This window comes from Equus asinus, chromosome 11 (genome assembly GCF_041296235.1).
Source record: "Equus asinus isolate D_3611 breed Donkey chromosome 11, EquAss-T2T_v2, whole genome shotgun sequence".
NCBI lineage: Eukaryota > Metazoa > Chordata > Mammalia > Perissodactyla > Equidae > Equus > Equus asinus.
Genome location: NC_091800.1, coordinates 80,523,934 through 80,549,209, shown reverse-complemented (window position 1 = coordinate 80,549,209; position 25,276 = coordinate 80,523,934). Strand labels below are relative to the sequence as shown.

General features: G+C 39.4%; 1 protein-coding gene across 4 annotated transcripts in view; it reads right to left on the bottom strand.

The window, feature by feature from the left end:
• MYO16 (myosin XVI) overlaps positions 1–25,276 on the bottom strand; it is a 599,178-nt gene that overhangs the window by 223,974 nt on the left and 349,928 nt on the right. The gene's annotated exons all lie outside the window — the stretch shown is intronic.

Sequence of the window (25,276 nt, the reverse complement as noted above, 5' to 3'; positions counted from 1 at the left end):
CAACAGGAACAAAATAACGTACCCAGGGGCAGAGACAAGAGAAGATGGGGCTAGAGTACACTATGGAAGTAGAATAGGAAAGATGCACGCTAGGTGTTTGGAAGTGTGCAGGAAGGGGACCGGACCCACGGTGGGTGATAAGCAAAGTCTGTGGGAGAGGAGAGGCATCTGTTCCAAGACTTGACACTTACGTAAGAATTTGCCAAGCAAATGCAGGACTTAATGGTGTCCCTGGAATAACTAGCAACACATAGAAAAGCACACAGGATTGAGTGTGCATGATGAGTATGGGGAACGCAGGTATGTCAGCAAAATTAGAGACTAAGGTGAGAGGAGCAAAGATTGATGAAGTTGGAGAAGAAGCTAGAGTTTTTAATATCTTGCAAAAGAGTGTAATTTATGTCTTGGAAGTGATGGGCAGTCCTGATGGTGCTGAAACAAAGAAATGTCATGATCAGACTGCTGTTTCAGAAAGAACATTCTGGTAGCCCAATGAAAGATTATCGGGAAAGAGATGAGGCAACTCAGAGTGTGAGGTGATCCAGTGAGAGACCAGCAGTGGTGAAGAAAAGAGGAGGAGAGAGAGAGGCATCGAGGAGGCCGAACTGGCAGGATGAGGGGACAGATTGAATACAGAGGGAAGAGAAAAGAGACACATTAATGATGCTTTTCAAGATTCTGTCTGGGGAAACAGGATGGATAGTAGGCTCATTCAATGACAGAACGTTCTCAAGATGGGGAATATGTTTTTTGAGAAAGAAAGTCTTAAATTTTACATTAGTCATGTTGACTTCGAATTACTTGTTAAAGTGGAGTTCCAAGAAATAATTGGCTATAACAATCTGAAATTCAGACAGACTAGAAAATAAGATCTGGAAGTCATCAACGTGCAGATGACTAAAACCATGTAAGTGGATGAGCTCACTCAAAAGGGGACTAAAATTTTAGGAGTGAAGACACAATTGAATGTTCAGGAAAGGGAGCAGGAAAATTAAAAGAAATTAGAGTCATCAAAACAAAGGAATAACGCATTTTTAGGATTGATAGTAACAGAAAAGAGACCATAGAAAGAAGGAAACGGGTGGTGTGTGGGGTGGACACAGACTGCAGTTGGTGGCCTGGAAGTGGGCCTTCTTTCTCCTCAATCTTGCCCATGAAGGGCTGAGGTGAAGCAGCTGAGAGGCTGGATAGGGAGTGGGAGAGACTTCAGAATGCTTATATACTGAGGTAGAAGCACAGAAAGACTGGAGAAAAGACGAAAATGAAAGATGTGGGGGATTTGGAAGAGAAAGAAGTTGCTGAGGAAGGAAGAGGGCATGGAATTCAGAGTACAGTGCAGGGCGCACCTCCCACTGCTGAAGGTGCTAGATAAGGTCATACACATGGGTCCAAGGGCTGGTAGCCTCTGCAGGTTGGGGTAGAGGAACCACTGCTTTGTGGCTGTGGTTTTTCTAGGAGAGAAAGCAGTTGAGGTTTAGATGACTAGGTGAAGTTGGCTTGAGGAAAGTCATAAGAATCTAAGATATTTTCCGTGGGGCGGAGACATGATCATCCAGCAGGGAGACATCAGAAGTTTAGCTGGCACTAGAGAGGCCCAGGTGGAGCTGGAGACCAGCTTATGCGGTGGTTTCTCTTTCACCAGAGCTCCTCCACTGCCTGAGGTGGGATGGGTGAGTTAGGATTTGGGGCAGTGGAAGAAATGGAAAAGGTCAAGGGCAATAATATTAGCAAGAGATTGGGTTATGAAGGTCAGAGGCCATTTTGCCTAAAATTTACAAAATTTTAGTGACTAAAAAGTCTTATTGATTATAACCTCTCTCAATTCTTCTGGTTCTCATGAAAGTTTTCCATCCCTCTTCCTGACGTCATCTTTTCTTTCTTACTTACTTGATGATCATTACATAGGTTAGTATTCCATTGAGAGTGGCCAGTTAACATCTTGTAAAGAACAGCTAGCTCCTGTTATCATTACAGAGTCAAATATGCAAAATACACTGTTTCTTTTAGAATTGTTAAAAAGGTGTCAATTGGTAAGTTCCCCTTATAGCCACCTCAACTATTTCTTTAAACCTCCCCATCCACCATTTTAGGTGTCTTTATGGTGGAGAATTTATAGCAGCTATGACCTGTTCCATAAGGGAACATGAATATAATAGCATTTTTTTCTTCAGTCAAATTCTGGGTAGAAGAAGCCATGTGAAATTAACCCTGGTAGTTGCAGACAGTGCTGTTAATTATGTAACGGTCCAGGAGGAAACCAATCAGAATAGAGGATTTTAAAGGGCAGTTTGTCTAATGGCAGGAATGGTGCTTTACAACTGGTTGTGAGGGGGCCAGCCCGGTGGCGCAGTGGTTAAGTTCGCACGTTCTGCTTCAGTGGCTTGGGGTTCACCAGTTCAGATCCCAGGTGCGGACATGGCACCACTTGGCAAAAGCCATGCTGTGGCAGGCGTCTAATGTACAAAGAAGAGGAAGATGGGCACAGATGTTAGCTCAGGGCCAGTCTTCCTCAGCAAAAAGAGGAAGATTGGCAGTACTTAGCTCAGCGCTTATCTTCCTCAAAAAAAAAAAAAAAAAAGATTGGTTGTGAGTATCTTCCTCTTTGCCGGAAAACTTGTTGGCATAAAGATGATCCAAAAAATAGAATTCATTATCTTGTATACAAATTTAAAATTTCTCCCAGTGTTCAATAGTGTCTAGGATGATTTCACTAGAAATATGGTTCTTATTTATCAGCCAAACTGTATCTTAAAATGGGAAGGTTAGTATCAGGAAAAAGAAGGCACTATAAGTTTATTTTTTGGCGTTTAAAAGTACTCATTTTCCCCTTGATATCATTTAATAATGAAACAGCACATGAGGACAGAGAAATACTTGAAAAATATACCTAGTAAAATGTTGAAACCAGAATCTGGAGACTTAGAGTTGAGTCCTATTCGACCCTTTCTGAAGAAATTTAAACCTTCATTTTATTATCTGTAAAATGTAGTAAAAATGGAGTAAAATAATTCTCCATCTCTAGCTTTTGGCAATTTTATGAGAATCGAATACTGTATGTGGAATGCTTTCTACACTCAGGTTGCAGTGTACACATAGACTATGCGTGTTTCCTGGAAAGAATATGCCTGGCATCCGTGGGGAGCTTGTAGTCAATGTGCTTTGTCATTAATGAGCTCTGGATCAAGTAACTAAGTCAAACGAAGTAAAGAAACATTTTGAGAAATTAAAACAATTATAACAAATGCTGTTAACAACGCAGAATGTCTTAAACTATAAAATATGCTTTTCTGTTCTCAAAGTAATAAATAGCTAAAAGACAACATCAGGGAGGGAGGAGGATGGAAGGGTGATTAGGCACAGGTGTGTGGTGATGGATAGTAATTAGTCCTTAGTTGTGAACATGATGTAATTTGCACAGAAATTGAAATAAATGAAGATGTACACTTGAAATTTATATAATATTATAAACCAATGTTACCGCAATAAAACAAAACAAAAAAAACCATCATACACAAAAAAAGAAAAGAAAAGATCATAGCTCTTTTACACTTGAAAATGGGTAAGAATGATTGTGGGCCATCGGTTATAGACTTCCCCGCAGACTAGCTAAAACTCCACTGATGTTGTCCCCTAACCTCAGAACAGTGCCAGAAAACCATGCTAGATGAATCTGTACAAACGTTTCATCTGACTGACTTTCCAACTTTGTGACCTATTAATGGTCCCACAATTCCCAGTAGTCAAATCTTAGAACTCAATATTCAACATCTTTTATACCATCTCTTTTACGACTCAAAATCATATACTTAAAGCTCAATCTGTTTATTTAATCGTCTTCTTTTAACTCATGCATAACTTGGAACAGTAACACTTGGCAACATACAGATATCTCAATGTGCAGAGTGAGAAACGTCAGAGACTGTCATTTGTCAAAACAAGAATTATTACTCATTTATTTTTAAAAGATTGGCAGATCAAGGGAATGCTCTGGATGTTGTTTCTACCACAGAGTAAAAGACTATAACCTGTAGGCTGTATAATGTTAAAAGTTATAGATGAATGAATACTATTTGACTAATTCTACCCAAAGGGAAAGGCGGTGGGAACTAATATCACGTGTCAAATCCTCGACTGGCTGTTTCAGAAGCACTTCACATGGATCGTGAGAAGATTGTGCCCCTCTAAGGGATAGGGGAACTAAAGCTTGTTTAAGGTCTCCAAGCCAGGAATCCCCCCACCAACACTCTCTGTCCTCACCCCCCAGCGCTGCTCAAGCTCAGTTACAAGTGTCCTGCAGGGGAGATGGGAGGGGGAGGAAGAGCGAACAGCGTCCCCAGGCTTCTTTCTAGAGTTAAAAATGTTGCTTGAAAATGTCGGGGAGGACATAAAGTGGTGGAATTATTATTAAACATAGATCTATTTTACATAGAATGCAAAGTCTCATGAAGTTTTAAGATTTCATAGGCTGTTTTACTATTAATTTACTCTTTTCTGACTCAACTCTGTGCTTGCACTACAGATGTGAAGTGGAGTAGCTCACAGATCGGTGGAAGCCTAGCAGAAATGCTGGCAGGTGCATGCTGCCTCTCTGGGTAGGGGTCTCTGTCACCATGGGGAGGCTTCCAGTGAAAGGCCCAGACGTGTAGAAGCATCTTTGACATTAGGATGGAATTCTGGGATGGCTGAGACCACAGGGAAAGCCAGGGTGTTGCATGGTGAAGCATAGAAAGGAATTTGACAGTCTAGATCCTAATTGAAATCCAATAGACACAAATGTATATCTTAACCCAAAACTCACTGCACAATAATAAGATAGGTTGAGCATGAGTGAGTAAAATCCTAAGAATTTAGTTGTGCAAACATTAATCTGACCAAAGGCAGTATGTAAATTTAGGCTGCATTAATGGTAAATCCATACACACTGTCCTTACTGTCATCATCACCATCATCATCATCATTATAAATACCACTTTTTATGAGAATTTGTTATATACCAGGGTTTTTACACAAATCCAAGGATGCTGTAAGAACCTAGCAGGAGGTAGGTATCAACACAATACAAGGGAACTATTTTCTAATAAATAAACTTTATGGATAGCCACGCACTGCTTTGTTTTTGGTGAGGAAGCTTGGCTCTGAGCTAACATCTGTGCCAATCTTCCTCTATTTTGTATGTGGGACACTGCCACAGCATGGCTTGATGAGTGGTGTGGAGGTCCATGTTCAGGATCTGAACCCACAAACCCTGGCTACCGAGGCAGAGTGTCCACGAACTTAGGCACTATGGCACCAGGCTGGCCCTGCCATGCACTGCTTCTAAGATAGTAAGTTCCCCGTCATTAGTAGATAAGCTGAGGCTACACAGCCATTTAAGCAGGTTTGTTGAAAAACAGATTCAAGGATCAGAAACTAGGTTGTATTAGATGACCTCTATTGATATTGGATGACAATATTTATGCTCCAAGCTACCTTATTTTGGTAAAATCTTGTGTCATTTTACATCAGTAAATTTCAGCGATGATTCAACTCCTCATGCTTACACTCCAGGAAATGAAGTGCACACACACACACGTGTGAGGATAATGGACATGTGTGCATGTGCCAATCAACCTTCTACTCTGACTTATGAACTACCATAAATATCAAATGTACAAACGTACATTGGTACATATCAAAATCTGTAGTCATAACAGCACATCTAGCTCTGATAGGACTGGATAATTCTATTTACAGTCCTATAAAGAAGCAAATGATTTGAAGCAAAGTAAATTAAATGATGCAAAACTGAAGATTTATTTCGTTAACTCAATAAATCTCCAGTCAGTAAAATTGCGTGCTGGCTCCTCTGCTCAACGGTGGAGAAAAAAAATGAAAGGAGATATTAAGTCAGGAAGATGAATGAAAACAGTAAAAGCACACCCTGATTTTTATCATGTGCTTAATGTGGATTATTTATTGCATAGCTCCATTGTCTCTGAAACAGGTAGGGTCAAGCTGATTCTGCAGGTCAGTTATATAAAAAAGTAGAAAATTTAGTCATATAACTGGAAAGTTATATCCATCCTGATTTCTGGAAGTAGAAGAAATATTCTACAAAGGAAAAGAACCAAGTCAACCTGTTTTTCTGAAGATACCTGAAAAGCTTGCGTTTCTGCCTCTATGGAAAGTCAGCCTTCATTGAATGTTCTTAGGTTTCATTAACAAAAAATGGACAAAAACACTGTAGAAATCAGGTAGTCCAATTTTTTAGAAATTTTGATAACACTGTTATCAACTATACAAAGTTATGTTTTAAATAAGTGAAGAGAAGATTCTTGACCTTAAATGTTGGTTGAGTTGGTAACTAAAAGGAGACTTGGTAAGACTGTTTCTCAGCAAAACTCTGTCTCCGCCCAGTTACTTTTCATTCCTTCTCTCAGTAGTTTAACCAACTATTTAACCATGGTCATTTCTCCTTGAAGCAAATTCTAGGAAAAATAACTTTCTAGGTTCTTAAAGTGACAAATCACACAAAAATCCTAATTGATGTAAAAAGCGTCACTTAATGATGTTTCCTTTCAACAAGCATTTAATATGCAGGGATGTGCTAGGCAAAGAAACAGCCCCCAGGGAGAGAATCACGCAGAGCCTAGGGTCTTTGCCTTCTTGGCGCTCCTCATCCAGACACCAGCGCCATCTCATGTTTCACAACCTCCGAGATTTGTGTGTAATTTTACTTTCTGTTGGTTAACTTTAAATCATGAAGCTTTGGTATTTTTTTTTTTTATATCTCCATGAGTTAGTTTAAAAAGTCCTAAGGAAACAAAGTAGAGAGAGAGAAGGGATAGAAGGCAGATTGAAAGAATACATTCACAAATCCACAGGGGTTTTCTCTAAGTCGTGGGTTTATGGTACATTACTTTTTGCTCTTTTCCATATTCTCCAGTTTTCCAAGAATCAATAAGTATTATGTATAATCAGAAAAAAAATCTCTATGAAACTATGAATTTCAAAAACTTGGAGCATAATTCTCTGGAGAGTCACCCAGCTCGTTGTGTGTATCGATAATCTGTTTGTTTTATTGCTGAGTATTGCTCCACGGTATGGATGTACCACAGTTTGTGGAACCATTCAGCCATTTGAAGGACATCTACGCTGTTTCTGGTTTGGTGCTATTATGAATAAAGCTGCGATGAACTTTCATGTACAGGTTTTTGCATAAACGTAAGTCTTTGTTTCTCTGGGAAAAATGCCGAGGAGTATAATAGCTGGGTCATATGGTAGTTGCCTCTCTAGTTTTATTTATTTTTTTTAAATTTTTTTGAGGAAGATTAGCCCTGAGCTAACTGCTGCCAATCCTCCTCTTTTTTCTGAGGAAGACTGGCCCTGAACTAACATCAGCGCCCATCCTCCTCCACTTTATACAGGGGACACCTACCACAGCATGGCGTGCTAAGAGGTGCCATGTCCGCACCCGGGATCCGAACCAGCGAACTCCGGGATGCCGAGAAGTGGACTGTGCGCACTTAATTGCTGGGCGACCAGGCCGGCCCCTCTCTAGTTTTATAAGAAACTGCCAGGCTGTTTTCCAGAGTGGCTGTACTACTGGAATTCCCACCAGCAATGCACGAATGATCCGGTTTCTCTGCATCCTCACCAGCATTTGTTGTTGTCACAGTTTTTCAGATTAGCTGTTCTGGTAGGTGGGTACTGACAGCTCATTGTGGTTTCACTTTACATTTCCCTAATGGCTAGTGGTGCTGAACATCTTTTCATGTGCTTATTTTCCACCTTTATATCATTTTCGGTGAAATGTCTTTCGTCCGTTTTCTAATTGGATTAGGATGGTCTATTTTTTTGACTGTTGAATTTGGAGAGTTCGTCATATATTCATATATACATCTTCCAACATAGGTCAGATTTATAGCCAAAAACCATGTGTGTGTATGGTATATGTGTGTGAGTGTGTGATGTGTGTATGAGGATGTATGTAAGTAGTGTGTGTGTGTTGATACTTATGTTTTGTGGTAAAGAAAAACAGATCACAGAATAAATTTATTAAGCCCCCCAAAAACATATGGATAAAGTCAAGGCACGCACTAGATCACAGGAGGATTTTCCCCTGGTAACAGGAGTCCACGAGGGGAAACTCTTTCACAATATGCTACACTGAGGGGCGAATTGAAAATGCTACCCACAGCCTATGGCACCACTCTGACATGAGGATTGGGAATTCAAGGTAGCGGTGATACGATCTGAGTGTCAAATACCAACAACGACGATTTGCAGAAAACTCCATGGAGTTTCAAGGGCCTTCATCCTTCTCTGGGTGCTGGTACCTCCCGTCTCACAGTAGTACAGGGCACATTCAAACTGCAAACTTGCAACTAATAGGGGAATAAGTCCTGGAGATGTCATGCACAGCCAACAATACTGTACTATAAACTTTGAAGTAGCTAAGAGACTAGATCGTAATTGTTCTCAACACACAAAGAAAATGATAATTATGTGACAGGATAGAGGTGTTAGCTCATGCTAGGATGGTGATCATATTGCAATATATAAACGTATCAAACCAAGATGTTGCACACCTTAAACTTACACAACGTTCTATGTAATTGCATCTCAATAAAAAAATCATTAATTAGCAAACAAACATAAAACAGTTGCCCTCCCTTCACTCACCAGGTGGGTTCAATGAACACAAAACAACTCTTGTGTGCTTGCGTGTGTGCCCAGGGCACAATGGCAATGAAGGCTCACACACAAAGAAAAGATATTACCACTTAAAACCATGTGCAGGGCCCATTCACCAGGTCAGAGCCTCATAGAAGACAAACACGATGTTTTGCTCAGTATTTTAGCTGCCTCATAAATACAAGAGAACAATGTCCTCTCTATTGTGAGCAAAGCTGCCTTCTACTTGGGCATGTTTAATAAGTAAACAGAAACCGGATAAGGCAAAATCAAACAGTTGGCATCAATAAAGACAGTACTGTGTACTAGTTTATTAATGCAGATGGTAAACTGCTGCGTCTTGCCCACCCGCCCCCACGTAGCTCCTAAAAAGGAAATTCTTTTCTTTATTGTTTTTAAACTATCTGGAAAGTATTAACCAATTTTAAATTCCCCCCTAATGGAGTATGAATACGATTTTTTATTAACCACAGGTTCAGAAACATAAATCTCCACCAATGAAAATGTTAATATATTAGCTGCAAACTGTTTTTTTTGGAGAGAGGAAATCCTGCCAGTGGTCCTCAGGAAAAGAACAGAATCCATTTAATAAATTCAGGAAAAGAACAGAATCCATTTAATAAATTACGCATTCAGAAAGACTTTGGGTCTTGTGACATTCCCGGAATAGTTTGTCCATATTTTTCTAATCAGTCAGAATATTTCTTCAAAACATCTGGCGGAAGAAATTCTAAACTGTTACCATCTTTCAAATAGTGAATGCTTATGGTCAAATAACTTGTTTCTTGAAAATGTCTAATTCGGAGAGATGTGGATTGAGACAGAGAGCAGAGTGACCTCATCCTGCAGAAAGGACCCAGGACAAGGGTTAGGGGCTCTGAAGCCAGGTGCGCACCCATTCCCCAAGCCTGTGCTCCTCTGGCAGGGGGAGGGCACACAGACACTCACAGAGGACCTGCAATATTTAAACGAGTGAAATGTGGAGGAAGAGAAGTTTTTACTCAGAATGCGTGGCTTGGTCTGGCCTTCAAGAACCTGGTTAACAAGCCAAGGCCTTGGGGCTGCATCTGCCGGGTGTGGAGGAGGGGCTTTCTGTAATTCACACCAGGTCTAGCTCACACCAGACCTGGCTCCAGCTCTGTACGTGGGGAGGGCAATACGTACGTATTTATAAATATGCTTCAGCCAAGATTGAACAGGTGCTAAAAACCTCCTCAGGGGAAATCTTTATGAAAAAGCATTGTGTAAGGTCCTGCCCGTAACACTATAATGAAGGGTAAACCTAAACATAACCCTGTCTTAAATACTGACTGAGGTGAGCACCTGCATTGAAACTCCTGTCATATGTAAATATTACAGAATATGCCTTTCAGACACAGGACCATTTACAGACAGTTACTGCTAATGTATGCATGGTTTCCCCGTTTCTTCTGGGACCCACTCACAAACTTGCAGCCGATGATTATGCAGTCTAACTATGTCAAAAATACCTGGCTGACTGTCACCCCCAAAGAGATCAAGCAATCTCTTTCAACTTGGTAGGTCTAAAAGGGAATTTTAATTTCCTCTGCAATGAATTATTTCTATTATTTATCCTATTTCCCTCTCTTTTCTTTCAGTTTCACTGATGAGGATAGTTGCAACGTGCAAATTTTTCTCCTCCTATACTGTGTGGAAATTTGCCTAATGGGGTTGATTCTTTGTTCACAGTGAATCTAAGAGGTGTATCGTCCTCCCCATCTTCCCCACAGCCTCCAGCATCCAGAGATCAGCTCATCCACCTCACGGCCAGGGGCAGAGGCACTCTCCATTTCCATCATTCAAATCACACAATCCTGCAGGAGCCACTGACTCCCGGGATCCACTCCTGCTTACCTCCAATCTATTTTCTGCATTGCAGTCAAATTTCCGTTTTTAGAATGTAAATTTAGTGAACTCACTTCCCAAATCAAAACCCTTAAATGGCTTCCCATTGCTCTTAAAATACAAACTCAGGGCCAGCCCCATGTCCAAGTGGTTAAGTTCGCATGCTCTGCTTCTGCGGCCCAGGGTTTCACCAGGTAGATCCTGGGCATGGATCTACCACTGCTCATCAGGCCATGTTGAGGCAGTGTCCCACATGCCACAACTGGAGGGACCCACCGCTAAAATATACAATTATGTACTGGGGGGCTTATGGGGAGAAAAAGGAAAAAAATTTAAAAAAAACAAACCAAAAAACCCCCACAAACTCTCCTGCCTGGCTTGCCAGGGCCCACATCATCAGACTCCGTACATTTCTCCAGCTCCTGGTCTTGGCAAAGCCATTCCTCTCATTCTCTCTGAGGTCTTGCCCCACTTTCTTCCACCTTTGTGCCCTCACTCATCTGTTCTTTCCACTGGGAACACAATCCACACACGTCCAAACCCCACAGAACATTTTGGGTAAGTCCCATTTTAATTTGTATGCCATTTTCTCTGAGAAGTCTTGTAGGTTAGACGTCCTTCCTCTGAGCTCACCAAAACTCTTCATTTCCTCCAAAGGATGCTTCAACAGACTCTATCAAAATTGCCTGCACATGCATTGCCACACAAAAGGCAAGGCCAGCCTTGAATCCCACCAACATGGAGCACACCAAGTAGCCATTCTTATTCTGGGTGTGTCTGTGAGGTTGTTTCTGTGTTAACATTTGAGTTGGAGTACTGAGTAAAGCAGGTTGCCCTCCCTAATTTGGTGGGCCTCATCTAGTCAGTTGAAGTCTTGAATTGAACAGAAAGGCTGACCCTTTCACAAGTACAAGGACACTCCTCCTGCCTGACTGTCTTGAGGCAGGACATCCACTTTTCCTGTTTTCAGACTCCAACTGAAACAGCAGCTCTTCTTGGCTCTTGAGCCTGCTGTCTTTTGGGCTGAAACTGTCACCATCGGCTCTCCTGAGTCTCTAGCTTGATAACTGCAGGTCTTGGGACTTCTCAGCCTCCATAATTATATGAACAAACTCCTTGTAATAAATCTCTTTACATATAAAGATGTATTCCTTTCCCCACTCCACTTATTCACACATTCAAATATTTAATAGTTCTTATTTAACATATAAGAATAAAATGTCACCAATTTGATTCTTTCTGGATGGAGATCATGTCCTAACGTTTCTGGTTGATTCTAGTAAAATCTGAGTCAATATTGGATGTATGGTAGGTTTCGGATACACCTGAAACTTTCCATAGGTATCTCGAAGTTTCCATATATACCTGGTTGGTTCTGTTTATACCTGATTGGTTCCCAATATACCTCGGAGGGGCCACATGTAGCTGGTTGATAAATAAGTAGTGAACACAAACTCCACTCTTTTTCTTTGACCAAAGATGGGCAAAAGCAAGCGAAAAGTTAAAGCCATAAAAGTCAATCATTCTTTTGCCCAAATTAAACCAAAACCCCACAAATACTATAATGAAGAATTTATCGGGGAGATGTTTTAATGAAGAAAATATAATATAAGAAACAAACACGCAAATAAGTGACCAGAGGTGATAAACCTGCCTGAAATTCCTTTAGGTGTGGCCGGAGGGAAGTATGACAACAGGGAAAGGAGGGAAGGAATGAGGAAATGAGAAAATAGTTCTAAACAGAAATATAAGTACTAGTTCACTTCGTTAGTTTGATGGCTTTTCCTGATAAGATAATCCCACAAATAGAACTTAAGTGTCACCGAAAAAACTGCCAGTCCACGTGTCTACGGACGAATGCTCACGGTGCTGGCACCATGATAGCACCCCAAAATTATGCTAAAATGTTTCTGTCATGTTAATAAGAAACATCAGCATCTCCATTTTAACAAATTGGGATATTTATAAGGAACTTATAATGAGTAAAATAAAAATATACAGTATCTATAATTTAAGATTTTAAAAATAAAATTCAGGAAAATCTCCTTAACCACAACACCTTATTAAAATGTAGATGTACCCAGTAGTCTTGCCCAAGACCAAGGATGCAACTGATGAAGTCAGGAGCGGGATATGAGAAAAGGTTATCTCAGGAGAGATTTATGAATGAAATTAAACTAAATATCCTAATTTTTCTTTTTGCTAAATATCAGTCCTCATTTAAAAGCTGAATAAAAGTGATTATGTTAGCACACACACAAAAACACGTCTTCACTCCTAACTAACGCTAAGAAAACCAAGAAAAAAGGGATGGAAGATGTGGGTTCTACTCCAAGACCTGTTATTCTATTGCACCTCTTTTGGTTCTTATTTTTGGATATTTTCCAGTAGAGTATGTCTGTTAGACCTGTTGTTGTGACTATGAATATGCTACACATTTTTGATAGAATTATATATCATATAAAAATATAATTCATATATAATATTACAACATAGAATTTTTAAAAACTGAGCCAAGATAGTCTAAAAGAAAAAAGACTGGAAGGAAGTCATTAGTGCTCAAAGTAAGCTCTTTACTTATTCTCAGTTTACAATGAATTTCTTTGAAATGCTCCAATGTTTCCACCTGTCTGCTAAATTTAAACTACTTATTAATCACAACAAAACACTATTCATGAAATAACAAATGGAGTTCAAATGACAGGTTAATAGTCTACTTAAGTGGTCCCTAACCATGTTGTATTGTTTTCTTAGGTCAAAATCCTTCTACATGAAAGAACATTTGCAGAAAAGGCCCAAGTGTGTGGTCTAAATGTTATTATATCGTTACACTTAAAAATTAGCTGAAAGTCAAAAATTCTGAAAACATTATTATTAAGGTCAGATTGACATGCCTTAGCTCCAGATGTGAAATTCTAATTTTGAGATGTTAATATGAGAAATCCAAGAAGTTACACAAGAACATTAAAAAGCATGCAGTTACATAGAAAGGTATTGAAACAATAAAAAATATTTAAGACTAATTTTTCCAGAGATGGATTCTGGAATCCTTAATACCAGCGGACAAGACTATTCTGGTCTTAATATGCTCATCAATCTAGAGGAATAGTTAACATTCCGTTTTAACTTTTCCCTTAGATCCGGAGGAAATGAAATGATATTCTGACCTAGCAGAAATCAGATCACCCTTTTACTGTTACTACTACTGTTACTGAAATATTGTTCTTTATAGAAATAACTTTATAGTTTCCTAAACCTATTCCACTTATTAAAAACGTTAAAAAAATAAATTTATAAAGAGAAATACAATGAAGCTCAGATGCATCTTCACTATCAAATTTATCTCCAATTTTCAAATGTACAAACTGTATATTTCCTTAGAAATAAGTTTAAGTGGATTTTTGGCACTGTGGATTCTTTGAACATTATACCAATGCCTCCGGCATTTTCTTCCAGCCCAATCTGCTGCTTCCAATGACCCCAGGATTTATATTTAAGGTATCGAATACTTCAAAGAGTTAACCCTGAACCTCAACTTTTAGGAAAATAAAAGCTTCTAAAATCAGGAAGATTAGAATCAGTAGATATTTACTTTTGATTGTTAGGAAATCTAAAACTTAATGTTGGGGGGAAGAATTAAATTATACCAATGAAGTAATAGAGTTAAAACCCACAGTTGTCGCTATTAAAAAAACGGGAACGCTCATGTCCTCTTTCCCTTTTCCTCTCTGGCTTAGACAGGTGATGATGTTAGGAAAGCTGTATTTAAAATAAGGTGTGCTGGCCTCTGATTTTCTTTTCTCTTTTTCACCTCCTCTCCCTGAGTGATGTTCCCATCATATGCACTGCAGCAGCGGGAGAAAGAAGTCTGGAGGAGGTGAGCAAAAAGAAGAAAACCTCTCTCGATATATCACAACACAGACAGCAGCCTGTGTCTGCTTTGTTTTTCTTCCTCTGGCTTAGAGCCTGAATCAGCTGATTTGCTAACAACAACGACTGTAAATGTACTTCTCACTTCCCACTGAGCCACATTTTCAGATAGGAAATCTCTTCCTACCGAAATTGAAAATCTTCACTAAATGGAATCATTCACACATGCTAGCCAAAGAGAAAACAAGATCCATTTTAAAACATCAGATAATGTAGGACATTTAAAATGCTGATATTACATTCAAACAACTGTCCTCTATCTATATAATGGTCTAGATCACGGAATTGCTGTGAGGTTTAACGATAGGCTACCAAGTTATTTTTGCATTTCAGTAACACCATGTATTATGATGTGATCCTAGTAAATAATATTCTTGTAGTTAAAGCAGATATTTAAAGGCACCAATGTATCAACCATCATTTAATTTGCCCAGCGTCGGATGCTAAAAATACAGTGCTTATGTTTGGACAGAGGGCACTCTTAAAAATGTTTTCACACTTTTCCTCTTTTGGGCCAGAGTATTTTCTTGCATTAGACTGACATTCTTATCGTCACAGCAGATAAGGCAAGTTTTTTTCATTCAGCAATTTATCCACTCTATCTCTAAATGTTTAATTTAGTACCAATCATGCTTTCTTATCGGGGACATAGGCCTGAACAAACCAGGGTTTCCACCCTCTCATTATTCACTCACTGATAGGGAAGTTTTTAAACAAAAATGCACACTATGAAAATCGCTCTGATAGCGGTAACTGTATTGCAATAGGTCTATGCTGATTTGATGACTTAGAGAAGCTTTACAAGGACAGACTTGAACAAACTGTGTGCTGGTGAGAGACAGCATTCCATGTCTTTACTAATATAAACTGCCAATTTAAGATAGTAAGGCTTCAGTAAAATAAATGAAAATACTGAGTTTCTACTTGTGCCAAGAATAGTGATTATTGGAGATTCAAAGATGAATGAGACACAGTATTTGTCCAGAGACATCATGCAAGTCAGCAGGAGAGAGAGAAGTACAAAGATCAAATTATAGTAATATAATCACACATTATATTAGATAGAATACTACTATATCTAACAGCAGGGATGATTTAATTATTGAGTCTGAAAGGCAAACTGATATTTAAGAAGGTGAGTGTTTTGTTTTTTTTAAATACTGAATTGCTGGTGCATGTTTCAACCAACAATTGGCTTGATCAGAAACTCTAAATGTGCATTTCAATTAGCAACGTAGTAAAATGTTAACAATCCTGTACATGCACTTACTCTCATCAGCATATTCTCTAGGAGGCTTTATAATCTGGAGATTCTTCAAACATTATAAAAATCCCTTGTCTAAGGGAGGTGAACTTGGAAGCAACGCAGATACTTAGAGGAAATGTGCTTGTAATAATAATTAGGCAAGACAAAGAAAAGATAGTCAAATAATCGAGTTATTATTTGAAACAATAAAGGAAGAGTTTAAGAAACCAATCTCTACTCATAGAAGAGGTAAAACGAAGTCCTCTTCCTGAAATGCAGACTTGTTGGCCTCTCTGGTATTCTTTCAAAGGTGGAATTGACTATATTACAAACTCAAAACAGGGTATATTTACATCAATTAATCCACAAAATTCATTATTGGATGTATGCGTAATTGAACTGACTTCTAGAAGTTTAAGAGAATTCAAAGTTAATTAAACAAAATTAATTTGCTTTGAGACAAGGAGGAGAATGTGTTTGCAGTACCCAAAGCAGTAAAACATGACGTTAATTTTGGATTAACTTGAACTTTCATAGCTGCAGTGAGCTTTTCATAGCAATACAAAGAGAAAGGGAGTTTCTCCAATTAAATCAATGTTTGGGGAACATTTTTTAAGAAAACAAAAGGGCAAATGTGCATGCATGTCCGTTTTCTGGCCCCTTCGTGCATTGTCCTAGCTCACTCTTTTCATGGTGACTCTCGCACAGCTGGTGGGATCCTCCCCTCCAGGATGCTTTCTGAGGAGGATGGAGCAGGCAGCAGGGACTCAAGTGGAGGGTAGGATAACACAGTCAGTCTATTTTGAGGTCCCACCTCCTGCAGCGACTCCCAGTAACCTCTCTTTTCTGACTTCTTCTTACTTGAAATGGGTTCACTTCCACAGCAGGCACCCACAGCCAGCCTTGTCTCGAGCCTGCTCTCTCGGGAAGCTGTGTGAACTGAGCATATCCAGCCCGTGGCTCACACTGAGGGTAAAGGGCAGTCGCCATTACAGAAACACAACAGGAAGGTGGCCCAAGTTTAGTGGAACCTATTACAAGCGATTCTTCTGGTGAAAAACAAGGAGAGGTGGTTTACTGTGCAACATAGGCTAAAATACCTGAGTTTTATTTTATTCTTAAGGGATTCACTGTGAAGAACTTACTCAACGTGATAGCAGAATCTCGTCACTTTAATTCTTCATCACTTGTAAGTGCTTTCTGCAGTTTATAGTGTTGAGGGTCTCTTTTTATTAGTAATTTATTTTGCAGAGGTTATCAGCAAGCAGCGCTTTCATGATAAGGGTTTACGAGCACAACATGCAGATTATTTCACCAAGTTAATGCATTTGATGTAAGAGACAACTGAGAAATAAAATCAGTCATCATCGCGTGACCTTCTGTTTACCATGAAATATTTAAACAGCTGAGATATTGCAGCACGCCCAGGACAAACTGTCCTCCACCTGGATATCACACACACTCATATTACATTATATATGACCCGTGGGTCATCGACAGTAGCGTGACGTCAGTATGTGTAACGCCACCCAGTGCCTTCTGTTGATGTTGATGTTTTTAGTACCTTATTTTAGATAAAAGTGTTAGATTAATCTACCTAAAAGTTAAAGCTCTGGATTTTCTATCTCTAACAATATACCCCAAATAAGCACAGAAGTACTTAGAATTTGTCAAAATATCTAGCTGTAATGAAATTTAGTAACAGCCGTTTCCTGGGTGGAGGTAAAGATGCTTACAATCACACACGTCGATACGGTCTATTCTACACATGTAGACAGTTCATACATCTTCAAATGACCCAGGACCTCTATTTACTCTGGATTTACAGTAGAGAGAAACGGAATTTCTTCAGACAAGAAATATACCGTTAGCAAAGAACATGTTGCTTAGTAGACTTCTGGGATCATGCGGGCCAGATAAACGGACCACATGCTTTCAAAGGGAGAGCTGACATCTCACTGAGTAAGGAACAGTCCCTGAACCCCCCAGAGGAGACTGAGACTCGCACCTCAGGGTTTATGGGAACTGCGGCTTATTCTATTAACCAAGGGGCTAAGGTCCACATGTGGAAGAGCAGCACGTTCTTGGCCCTAGAAATTACATAAAGCCGGACAGTCAAAAGCCCACGACCTCTACACATCAGAGCAGAGCCTGAGTGGGCAAATGTCTCCCCCAGGGATATCATACCCGCAGCCAGCCCTCTCCCGGTTTTAGGGCTTAAACTAAGACTACATGTGTCCTTAAGATATTTTAACTAAAGAATTAACATAAAATCGTCCCAAACTGTAAGACTTCTGCAGCATTTCCCCAAAGCAAAAGGAAACCTGTGTGGAAGACTGACCCTTGGCCCAGATCACACAGTTCTCCCAGATGGCCACCAAGGACACCAAGTCACACTCTAAAGGACAAACACATGGAGAAACAGCCCTCCTTGAGCAACTGCTGGCAGGTATAAGAAACAGCAATAGTAGAAGCTTGAGAACTGCAGATAATACAATGAATGGTTATAGATGGTATAACAAGCATCTTTAAGACAACCAAAAAAAGTGGAAATATGAGAAAAGAACAAGAAACGATACTTAAGAGAAAGCAGATTTAAAAAAGAACGAAGCAGAACTCTTAGAAACGAAAAAAAAGTCATTGAAATTAAAAAGCAATGTATGCATTAAACATCGCATTAATCACTGATCACAATAGACTAGGAAACTATAAGAAAGCACTGCTGAAGTTACTCTGAATGAAGCACAGAGAGATAGAGAGAAAATATAAAAGAAAAGTTAGGGGAGGAAAGATAGAATGACAAAGGACAGCACGCATCTAAAGGGAGTTCCAGAAGAAGAGGAAACAAGGAAGAGGGAACATTCACAGAGATGATGGCCAATATTTGTCGGACTTGGTAAAATAAATGCTTCTGATGATTTGCAAATCGATGTCGCAAACAGAATAAATAAAACAAAACTTGTATCTAGAATCATTGCAATAAAACTAGAAATCTATATACACATGAATGCGCACACACGTGTAACAATGCTTATTTGTTCAACTATTTTATCTCACAGCTCCTGGGTGCCAATGATGGTTCCAGGACCTAGTTGATTAAGTCAGGGTCTCAAGTCTTAGGATACTTGCTTTCTGCGTAAAAATAGCAATGTAAACAAACAATATACAACCCATGATGAATTCCACAGTAGAGACGTTCACAGAATACACCAGAGTTCAGAAGATGGAGGACGACCTGTGACTATAAAGGACAAAGAAAGGAGTCAGGGAAAGCTTCAAAGGACAGAGGCACCCAAGATGAATTTTTAGAATGAAAATGTTTACTAGGTGGAGAAAGAGAAGCCACTCAAAAGGAAGAGTGCGAAGGCATTCATTCATGCACTCATTCATTTAGTGAGCATCTGATCAAATTCATAAGGCGTATTGGTACTCATGAACAGAAGATTTGGTGGGAACTGGTAGGAGATTAGCTTAGACAGTAATAGAAAGAGGGAGAGATGAGTAATTCTTAGGCAGACTAGAATACCTCAGAGCAATGGTTTTAGAATTTTTTTCATCATGAAAACTTTGAATCTAAACCTCAAGGAATTCCAATATATAAAAGATGTAAAACAGAGCTGCTCAGATAGAAGAGGAGATGAGTGTATAAGTGAGCATGTTTGTATAAGTGTGTGTGTGTGCACACGCATGCTCACAATTGGAGCCCTTTGAGTCAGAAATCACTGCCCTGATGACTGCATTTTATTTGTGAGTGTCTTTATTAGGTTTATTCGCCTTCACAGGTATTTGATACTTGAGCAGCATCGTTAAAAGAACAATTTCCGTGTGTCTATTTTATCTAAGTGGTTATGGCTGTTATATGCATGACTTTTTATTTTTGTACATGTTTGTTTTATAACCTAAAACTTTACTGAAATATACTTTGCCATGGATTTATTGGATTTTCTTGTGGACAATCATATTATCTTTAAATAATGGTAATTTTGTCTTATCTTTCTTGATAACATTATTTCTTTTTATTTTCTTCTCTTATCACAATGATTACAACTTTAAGATCAATACTACAAAGAGAAATTCTATTTCACAACTAAATATGATGTCTACTTAGGACTTCAGGTAAATAATTTTTTTTCTTGTGAAATATTCCTCTTCTAATTTAAAGAAAGATTTGGGAGTTGACTGTTAATGCCTTTTGGCACCTTTTGAAATGTTCAATTGATTTTTCTTGTTTTATTTATGGATGTGATGTGTACTAATAATGAAGTTTACTAATATTGATCACTGAGTATCTCTTAATGGACTGCTAGATTTATTTGCTAATGTTTTATTTATTCTTCTATATCTACAAGTCAGATAATGGTCTATTCTTTTATTGGTATATCTTTTGATGTGTTGATAGCATAGATATGCTGGATTTTTAAAAAATTTTTGACAATGAGGAAAGTCTTAAGAATTTTGAGAGGAACCCAGAGCCAGCCAATTCATCCTTCTTCAACAACATGAAAATAGCAACATTTTGACATAGTTACTTCAGATCTATTTTTTTCACAAAAAAGTTCACAGATAAAGTTAACATCCCCATCTATACATTACTTTCCTTCCTTAGCAGATGAAATAAGTATGATCAATTTTGTTTCTACCTTTTTAGTCTTTGAAAATTTTTTTTAAATTATACATGTATGCACCTATAAAATACATAAGGTTATCTTGAGTATTTAAAATTATATAAATATATCACATGTATCATTCAGCAAATTGCTTTGCTTACTCAACTTTGGATTTGTAAGATCTATCCTTACATACATTTTAGATTCATTTATTTAAATTGTTTTAAAATACTCTACCATGACCACAGTCTGATTAAAGTATTGATTTCTTTAAATATGGCCACTGATTTTCTTTTCCACCTATTTGCATGTTTGAAGATCATGTCAGTGAAGACCCAGGTACATGTGTATTTATGCACGTGGGTAGGAAGCCCTAAGCCAGAGTTTCTCCACCGGGGAACTGCTGACATTTGGGGTCCCATAATTCTTTGTTGTGGGGCCATCCTGTGGAATGTAGAATGTTTTCAGCTCCGTCTGCATCTGCTCACTACATGCCAGTAGCACTCCCTTCCCAAGCTGTGACAACTAAAAACGTGTCCAAATGTTGCCAAGAGCCCTCTGCGGAGTAATAGTGACCTACGATGATATGTTATGCACATATCCAACTTTACCAAATATTGCCAAATTGTTCTTCAGATTAATCGCACTCATTTAAACTCTCATCAGGAGGGTGTGAGAGTGCCTAGCTCTTCGCATTATCTGATTTTTCTTATTGTTGCAAATGTTTTCATCGTGAAATGATATCTAATTACTCTTTCAATTTGCATTTCCTTGATTACTTGTGAGAATATGCATCTTTTTATATGTTTATTAGAACGCTAGGGTTTCTCTTCTGTATATGCTGCCATCTGAAAATGGAACAAAGGATTTTCCTCATTCTTTAATTTCCTACAATGGTTTAAACAATTTTCTGTTCTTTGAAGGTTTGAAAGTACACGCAGAGAAACTTCCTGGGCATGGCTCCTTTTGGGAATGGAATGAGTCTAAGTTCCTTCTATGGTTATTCATTTCGTTCGGTTTTCATTTCTCTTAGAGTGAATTTCAGATCTGTACAAAAGATTTTTACTTATTTAGTGTCCTTACCTCTGCAGTTATACCCTTTGTTTCTATCACCAATGATCAATATTTAGTTTCCTAGTGATTTTTTTTGGCTGTTTGCCTTTATTTCTATATTTAGTTTCTAATTTTATTACATCGTGGACAGAGAATATACCCTCTAGAATTTCTGAATTTGGGAATGTATTAAATTTGACTCTATGGCCTAAGACATGCTCAATTTTTAAATAAGTATACCATAAGGGTCTGAAATATAGTATTGATAGCACAGACTTTGGTATGAAGGTATCATTTGCTTACGTGATAAATCTTTGCTCATTTTTTTTGCTACAGGCAATTTAAGTGTAAAAGTAAATACAGCTTTAGGCCCATTCCTTTTCCGTGAATTTTTATTTACAATACTGCTCTTTGTGTGGTCCCTCACATAAATTTTAAGTCTAACAATCTGTCCACATATATGCTTTTGCCTAACAAACTTCGCCATTTTTCCTCGCAATTATTCCTATGCTCAGTTCTTTATAAATATCATAAGTCTTTCTTTTCTTACACGTTAACATCCACTCCACATGACTTATCCAAATGCAAGAATTTCCATATTTCTAGATGAGTATCACATTGCTGCTCAGATATAAAACACACGGAATTACGTATGTCAATAGCTATATAATATTTTATATAACACTTACATAGAAAATCATGATATGTGGTATATCTGATATAATTATATAATAACATAACATCATTAACAACTATCTTAAAGCGCATACTGGTGTAGCATATGATGAAGTGTCTGGCACCTGCATGAGCCTTTCGCCCTTCATCCTCAGAGCCTTTCCTCACTGCCAGGCTGACCCCGTGTGTTCTTCTCACTTCTTTTCCTAAAGACCTCAGGAATTCATCCTCGTTTCCTCTCCTTTCCAAGCTTTTTTCCATCCCTCCATCTTTGGCATTCCTCCTCTCTGAGTTTGCGGAGAGGAGAAAGCTCCGAAGGCAAGCACACAGATGCCTCTTTGGAAGAGTTGCTGCTGAACACTGAGTTGGGCAAAGACAAGCTGGGAGATTGCAGCAGGGATTTCTAAAACGAGAGACTTAGGAAGATAGAAAGTTCTAGAAATCCCATGGAGAAGCTTCAGACGGACCCCTTCCTGAGCAATTCCTGGCCACTTTACTGAAAACGTGTCTGGCGGAAAGCAAAGTGGTGGGGAGAGACCTCACGACATCGAGGGCACGCTCGGGCTAGCTCAGGCACACTCAGGTTCCAGGTCTGACAGATGGCTTCTGACATTCCAGAGCTTAGGTCTCTCTGCACTTTATTTCCTTATCAATGCTATGCATTTTCTCCAACTCATTATCGGTACACTCTTTGAATTGCCAGTTCTAAATAATACAAGACTATAACATACCATAGGAATAATGTATTTCAGATTGTAGTTCTGTTTGGGTTAAAGGCATTGCGTTGAGGCTAAGAGTACCAAAATGTAAAATAACCTGTGGCCGAATTTCCAGCGTCCTAGTGCGAAAAATAACCATAGACAGATGTAGACCTTAAAGGGTGATAGGACAAATGAGATCCACCTGTGGGCCTCAGCCAAGAAAGATGTCTTGAACAGCATGATGCCCTAGTGATTGGAGGAGTAGGCATTCACCAAATACAGGAGGGAGTGAATGTCCCAGATGGAGAGAGAACACAAAAAAAGGACACAGAGAAAATGAATGTGTCGTGCCCAAACACCAATGATTTTCCTAAGTGAAGAGGTAGTAAATAATGAATTACGTTTGCTCTTTAGCATCTTTTCTCTCTTATGCCTTCCTCCACACAACAGCAAGAAGTGATCTTTCTACAGTAGTGATTTCCAGCATCGCTTGGGGCATGTTAAACCTGTTGATGCTCCCTCCTTCCCAGAGATTCAGATATAATTGGTCCCAATGACCTGGACATTGAGATTCACCACCACGGGATTCTAATGTGCTCTAATGTGCTCTAAAGAGAGCTGCCATCTCAGGTAAATTAGGTGCTGTCATTCTGCAGGCGCCAACCTTCCAGAGGTTCCCTGTGAAACCTAAATAAAATTCCAGCTTGTTGACTTGATTCTCAGATCAGGCCATCTGACTTGGAAATGTATTTATACTTTAGAGAGCTTTTGAAATTTCACAAATTTTCCTTTGAGACAAGGTAAAGTCAGGCAGGGCAAATATGCTTCTGTGTGGAATGGGAACCTAATGGATGGATGTAACATTTCCCTGGTGCCGTGGCAGGAGAGTGTTGAGCACATCACAGAAATTCAAACCAACCTGAGATCTCACAACAACCCCAGAAGGCAGGCCTTTCCTGTCATCTCTACTGATAAGGAAAGAAGTAAAGTGCAGAGAAACCTAAGCTCTGGAATGTCAGAAGCCATCCGTCAGACCCAGAGCCCGAGCGTGCTCTCGATGTCATGAGGTCTCTCTCTACCACTTTCCGCATTTGTCACTGTGAAGGATGTATTCTTAGGTAAGGAAAGAGCCTATCTAGAAAGGGCCCACCATTGGTGAGGTTTCATTTATGGCATTGCTCTTATTTCTCTCCAGAAATTGCATGAGAAATATCACTCCTGTTTTTCTTCTATGTGGTCACATGAGGCCATTGGTCTCCAGACACTTGTTCTGTATATATGCTCCTGCCCCAAGAACCTTTAGACTCAGCCCATATTTCCCTGTCACTTCGTCCTTTCTAGTCACCCTGCATGCGTCTCCCTGCTTGAGCCCTGCTTCTCAGTTCTCCCACAGTCGGGGCACAAAGCATCCTCAAGCGCTCCTGGAACCTGGTAGGCAGGAGTTCGGAACATTTCTCACACTGCAATCGAGTTTGTACACTTTGAGTAACTTTAGAGCAGTGACCAACTCTTATTTTTGTATCCTGAGAAAAGCGCATTGTGCCTGTGATACGAGAGATCAGACCTACTTTGAATCAGTGAGAGAAAGATGAGTGAAGACTTGGGCCTCCTTGGATTGGTGGCCTGCAGCCTCTTGATGGCTAGTGTTCAAGCCTCCTCCCTTCTCTGCTCAGTACACCATTGGGAGTCCTCAGTCCATTTCATTTTCAAAGAGCTCTGTGAACACGCAATGGCTGAATGATAAGAAGGAAGTCAGGGGGCTGAGCCGTCTGAGCATGTGGTTCTGAGTGGATGTCAGAGCAAGGTGGCTGCAGCAGCAGCTCAGTAGTGGCGACAGACTGGAACAGAGGCCCCATGCACAAAGCCAAGAGACTGAAGTCTGTTCTGCCCTCCAGGGGAAAACACTGGGCGTTTTCAAGGTGGGGGACCAGTCTTGGTGGGGGAACCAGATTTGTTAAGGAGAAAATCAAAATGATCACACCAAAGTGACTAAAAACTCACAACTAGAATTGTACTACTGTTTTTATTACTCATTTATAAGTCATCTTACATACACCCTATCTCTGAGCCTACCATCAACCATTCAAGATCATTAGAATCACCTCTACCTATAAGTAAGTCAAAGGCAGGGCTCAGAGAGGGATTACACAACTGTCAAGTATCACATGCTAGTGACTAGCTCAACCCTGATTCGTCTCTCTGTTACCATCTCTCTTTACTCCACTGCTATTCCCGAAAACAAATGCACTATAAGAACTTCACTGTTTTAAAGATGAGTCAAACATCTTAAAAGATGCCACAGAGAAGCTGTTGCTAGCGAGAGCACTGGCATTTCAGGATCAAGGGCACTCCATTCGTCATACGTCAAACATCCTTGAACTCTGGGGTGCCTCTGGGTGATGCTCAGCTAAATATGCAAAATGATGTTGTTTACTTAATTCTGAGCAACCCAATGGCAGCAGAACACAGGAACCAATGAACCCAAACCCCCTTGCTGGAAAGACAAGGACAGACCTTTGTAG